General features: G+C 52.7%; 1 pseudogene; it reads right to left on the bottom strand.

Annotated features, from left to right (window-relative positions):
* Positions 1-768: 768 nt before the first annotated feature.
* On the bottom strand, positions 769-5092 carry LOC118629365 (annotated as a pseudogene).
* Between the last annotated feature and the right edge of the window lie 945 nt (positions 5093-6037).

Here is a 6037-nt window from a genome sequence, read left to right as displayed (position 1 = left end):
AAGCAGGATTGGGAAGGTCCCAAAATAGCCTCAGCTTACTCCATGGAAGGTGAGGAGCCAGGCTGTCTCTTGTATGTGTTTGTGTTATTTTTCTTTTCTTTTCTTTTTTTTCCCTTAAAATGGATTTATCCAAATATCTGGATAATAAATCATTCGCATCTCCTAAGAAACTGAGTTTTTCTTTTCCTTTATGGTTTTGGTGTTCTTCCTTGATTCTAGCTAGCAGGCTAAATATTTCTTTCTTTCCTTTTCCTTTTAGCTTTGGAAAGGAGAAAGCGGTTTGTCAGAAATGTATTTGATGCTTCAAAGAAGAAAATGATGTAAAGAGAGAGCGCTTAGGGAGGAGAGAGAAATCAATAGCTGAGAAAGAAAATAAAGAATGAAACTTAAACTTAACCCAGAGGTCCTGAGGCAGTGTGTGGAGGGTGGGGGTGGAAGAAGGGCCACCCCCTTGCTCCCCTAACTACTTCCAGAGGCCTCAGCCCACTCTCTTTTTTGCATGAGGTCTGAGGCCAGGAGAGACAGCAGGGGTGGAGAAGGAACAACAGGTCTTCCTGAAACCATAGTATATTGGATTTTCTAAGACTAGTCGGGGTCTGGGGATGTGGCAAGAGAAGAGGGGAAGGGGTGACTCTGGCTGTGAGTTGGGGGCAGCAGAGGCCTAATTGCCCCACATGAGGCTGCCCGGGCCTCCCTGCATCTGTCTCCTGCCAGTCCCTAGGAGCCCACAGTCTGGGGAAGCTCAGCAGTACTCATTGGTGGCCGTGATCACCACATCTCACTCTTGCCCATCTCCTCCAAGGCACTCACCAGGCTGTTGAGGTCCCTGTCATCCTACTGCAGAGCTTCCCAGAGGTCCAGGATCATAGCTGTGAGACTTCCTTCAGTGGCAAATAGTTCAGGTACCAGTCCATGGAGAGGTATTTTTGCCAACAGGCACCATGAATTTGGGGCATCCAGGTTGTTGTACATCTTCAGGCAGAAGGACAGCAGCATCCTAAAGGCATAGGGTCCCAGCAGGGTGTTGAGCATGCTGCAAAGCAGAGGGCATTAAGGGAGACAGCAGGTGTCTCTGCCAGTATGATGTGCAGCCGGAATATCTGTCCTTCTCCTTCCACCTATCATACCCAGAACTTCATGGAGACCAGACTGTGCCTCTCCAGGGTGAAGGTGCAGCATAGGACCTTGTGGCTGCCACTGCAAATGTGAAACAAGGGACTCCTAGTACTTGGCCAGCAGCCTGCTCCTCCTGTGGACATGGGAGATGTCATGGAGGGAGAGGTGTTAGTTACAGTAACTGTCTTTAAACATCCTCCACGAGGTAGCCGCCCAGGATCTTCTCTAGCTCCAACCACTTCTTCAATGCTACAGGTGTGTTCTCTTGGCAGTAGACTCTGAGGCTGTATTCCAGGGATGTGCAGAGGGCTGGGCAAAGATGGCCAGCTGGAGCCACTTGACTGCCATGTAGGAATAAGACTCACCCGTAAACATGTAAGTGCCTAGCAGGTCACCAGGATGTGGCAGTACCTGACCTCTAGCTGGCAGTAGCAAGGGATGTCCAGGGTCTCCTTGTCCAGGTTCATCACCTCCTTCCAGTGGTTAATCTGGAAGATCCAGTTGCTGGCACTGACTTCGGCACAGTAGGGCACCAAAAGGCAGGAGGCCCATGGACCCCAAGGTCACTGAAGGACTCAGTACTGTCTGGGTCCCTTCTTAAAGTGGGAGGGTGATTTTTGCCTTGTTGATAAGGAAGTACATTTTGTAGAACTTGCCCTGGGGGTTGGATGACTCCATTGGGCACCAACAGGCTGACCCCTATGCCAGGGATGCTGAGCTTCCTGCCCAGTGCCAGCCCCTGACACTCCTCCCAGGGTCACCGGGCAGGCCCAGGAGTTGCTGGGAGCCCAGATTGGCACTGCACAGGTGCAAGAAGCGAGCATCCCAGGAGAAACTGCCTGGGTACATGCCCAGCAGCAGGACCACTCAGGTTGGCTTGATATGGCAGGCCTGCCCGGTCCATTGGTGCTGGAGCTGTAGAGTTTGATCTTGAGGCTGGGCAGAGGTTCCAGCAGGGGTAAGCTGGTCACGGGGATCTTGTTGGCCCAGTCCTGCAGGGAATGCATGGGCCAGCAGTAGATGCCGGCACTGGCTGTGAGGTCCAAGGCACAGGGGTGCAGGAGCTGCAGGTGGTTGGGCCTTGCAGTCTTGAAATTGACTGGGTGGAAGCCTCCAGTGACAGCAGTGGATGAGTTGGTGATGTAGTTGTCCCAAGTCATGGTAGTTGGGGTGGTACACGACCCCCCCCCCCCCCCGACTACCACCACCACCACCACCACGAGAAGGGACACCATGAGGATAAACACCACCATGAAGTTTTTATTCTTGAGCCATTCCACTTCAGCCACAGGCACCCTTTTGGTGAGCATCATTGCAGGAGAACCTCCTGGTCCAGGGATACTTTCTTGCCTAAAAGCTCCTGGTCGAAGTTCATGCACAGTGTGTGCTATGAACATGGGCTTGGTGATTCTTGGTGGTGCCTGCAAAACTCCAGGCTACACTCGGGCACCAAAAATCCTCCACCCCAAAGAGCTCGTCCACCTGCTGCAGAGACACCTTGATCTGCACCTCTTGCCCTCACAGGTGGGTGGCCTCATTCCGGTCCTCCCACTTGACGTGGTCATCCTGGCTGACCCACTTGCCCTTCCACTTGGAATAGGTGTGTGTGGCAGGGAAGGTGCTGCAGCTCAGCTCCACTGGATTGTTCTTTACCATGTAGGCATCTTGTGGCTCCAGGAGGAAATGGGGCAGCAGCTGTGCAGGTGCTCACGGGAAGGAGTTGGGAACAGCCTCTGGTGCAGCAGCACCCTGCACTCCCGTCTAGACCCACGTGCTCCCGGGGCCTTGCTCTGGTGCCTCTCCCCTGGGCTGCTCACCTGGTCCCAGCCTCGCAGCTGCTGCCCTACACTGTGTCCTCCCCGGGGCTGCTGATCCTCAGGCTCCTGGGCTCTAAGTACTCCCTGGGCTCCCACATCCTGGCCGCAAAGTTTCTCAAGTGAAGGTGAGTACAATCAGCCAAGCTTGCAGCACCTGCGAGTCCCTGTGTGTGCCTCTCAGTGCCCTGCCACTGCCCACAGCACAGGCGCTCTCAGGGTCCCCTGCCTGCCACGGTGCTCAGCCAGGCCTTGCTAACTCTGCCTCCATCAGCCCTGGAATCCGAGCCTTCCTGGCAGGGGGTGACCTCAGCTGGAAGGCAGATGTCTGCACTCAGCAGTCCTCACGTGCCTGGAACTGACGCTGCCCCCCAGCCAGCTCAACTCAGAACACCAGGCCTTCCCTGCAGAGATCCAGGTGGCACATGCCCTTGTCACCAGACTCATCCCCATTGTAGTTTACAGCCATTTCTTCATGCAGTAGATTCTGAGTGTGAGCAAGTCTTCAGGGTGGTGGAAACTCTGGGTGGGAATGGGATGGGGTGTTTTCATGTATAAACGTGCAATATTAACGTATGAAGTCAAGGAGTGTGGAGGGATGTGCTTGTGTGTGAGGGAGGTTGGGGTAACCTTTGTATGTTGTGCTGAGGCATGTTGGGGGCCCGTAGTGAATTAAGAATATGCAAATTATAACCCGCTGAATATGGAGGCACAGCCCCCACACAGATAGCTCCCTCGACACCTGAGTTCCCACTTTGGGGAGGTGAAAACCCCACAGACATTTTGATTGAAGGCAGTTTTAGGACACTCACGTGGGAAATAAAATCACAAGATGAATTGTTACAGATCCCAGAAAAAGGAGAGATTTGGCTCAATAAGCTGGTGGAAGGCCAGTCCTCCACCCCAGTTCACTGTGGAGCAGGGAGAAGCACCTATTGCTTACAAGGCAATCAGGGCTGAGGTCAGTAACTTTTCTTGGGCTCACTTTAGTTCCACCGGGGCCCAACCGGTGTGGCTCAGTGGTTGAGCACTGACCCATGCACCAAGAGGTCACAGGTTTGATTCCCAGTCAGGGCACATGCCCAGGTTGTGGGCCAAATCCCCAGATGGGGGCATGCAAGGGGCGGCCAACCAATGTTCTCTCTCATCAATGTTTCTGTCTCTCTCTCCCTCTCCCTTCCTCTCTCTTTAAAACCAATAAAAAAATTTTTTTTTAATAAATAAAAGGTTCCACCAGGGAAAGCATAGCAGGAACTCAGGGTGGGCTCCTAAGCTCAGGTCCTTATTTAAGTATCCAGACTCTAGATGTGAGCAGGGTTGTCATACTGCAAAATGCCAAAGCAGTGACTCCAACAGTTGTCCTCCCATCACAGCTGACTCTGTCATGCTTAGGAATAAGTCCCAAGGAAAAACCGTGGGCACTCTCTGGATAGCAGAGATGATAAGCCACTGGTGAGCTTTTGGTCACCTAGTGCTTGAAACATTGAGCAAAGTAAAATGCCAATCAATAACCAGCCCCCACATTTGTTGGTGTCTAGCCAAGAAAATCAGTCAAAGCCCTTGGATAAGGTTAAGGGAAGTATTTGATTTAAAAACTGGATGAGCTTATGGAGTACTTATACCTGTGGGGCCATCTTTTGTAACAGTCTGAATTCGTCAGGAATTACTAAGATATGTGCAGCAGGGCGTGCCCCTGAAGCACACACACCTGCTCCCAATCAGCAGTCTAAAGCTCACGACTATCCAGAACCACCTGTTGTTGCTTCAAGGCTAGGCTTTTGTGTAACAGCCCATGGGCTCAGCCAAGGGGGCTGAGAGGTTGGTGTCTGCTCTAAGAATTTGTTGTTGTGTGTCCAGTGCGGCAGCACCTCGCCCTGTCCTCAGGAGGGATGGTAGCAGGCCTGTTCCCAACACGTGATGAATACTGCTCGCTTTTGACACAGGGGCAGCAAACGAGACAGATGGGGGTCCTGCTCGGTGATTTGTAAGGGTAGCTCCAGGGAGACTAAGTACTTTGCTATGAACAGATGGGACAGTCCGTTTGCCAGCAGGAAGGCAGATGTGGGAGGCTGAGGGAAGGAGAGGTGCACATTTGGAAAAGCATATGTGTCTGGTGGTCCTAAGACACTGCACTCACCGTGGACACCCAACAGCTTGATCATGGAAGCTGAAATACATTGGGGTTCCCCTGGGTGGCTGGGTTGCAAGGCCCAAGACAATAGATTCTGTGCTCCTTGGGACGGTGTAGGTCACATTCACCATGTGGTGTGGAGCCTGGCAGGCAGGGAGGATTCTAAAGGGAAGGTGGGGCTCCTGCCGGGCTCCATACACTGTGGTGCAGTGTGCTACATGGGAGCAGGTGAGTACCATAGAGAAGGGCCAGGCAACTCACAGGGATGCGTGGGGTACCTTCTACTGGGGAATGAGGGCAGGATCAGTAAATCAGCCCAGTGGCCCATGAACTTGGGAAACAGCCTTTGTGGAGCCCAGTGATGCCCAGAAATTACTGTGGCGCCCAAACTGACCTCCGATTTCTGCCCACTGTATTAAAATCTTAAGACAATTGGAGGGCTTGAATGGGAGGATTGTGGGGCCCTGTGTAGTGACAGTGGGTAAGTGTCTCCTCAGAGTTGTGTGGGAAGATGACCCTGTGGCTGTTGTCCTGGAGGTACAGGCTGGGATGCTGTGGTGGTGGTAGCATCCACAGCCAGGCAGAGGTCCTCCCAACAGAAATTAAATTCATTAACCCCCAATAGGACTCATCCTGTGGGTCAATCTAATGGGTGTGGTGAGGGCAAGCAACTAAGTGCAGTGCTAAAGGGCCTTGAGGTTCTGGGACCCCACACATACCTTGGCCTTCCGCAGTGCACAGGTGCGGTCCAGAGCAGCCTGGTGGTCAGAGCACCTCCTCTACTCCAGCAAGTGTGTCAAAGCAAGGGGACCTGGGGTGAACACAGAGTTAACTCTGAGCATGCCTCTCAAAGGGTCTTCAGGTGTTTAGAGAACTGAGCATTCAGTTCAGCACCTGGGTCCCAGGAAATCTTTGCCATCATCACCCACTGTGTATTCTTGGATGTCATCTCTGCAATACTGGATGATTGCGGAGG

Source organism: Molossus molossus, unplaced genomic scaffold (genome assembly GCF_014108415.1).
Source record: "Molossus molossus isolate mMolMol1 unplaced genomic scaffold, mMolMol1.p scaffold_m16_p_14, whole genome shotgun sequence".
In the NCBI taxonomy this organism is placed as follows: domain Eukaryota; kingdom Metazoa; phylum Chordata; class Mammalia; order Chiroptera; family Molossidae; genus Molossus; species Molossus molossus.
Note: the sequence above shows the minus strand (reverse complement) of the source record. Positions and strands in the feature narration are given on the sequence as shown.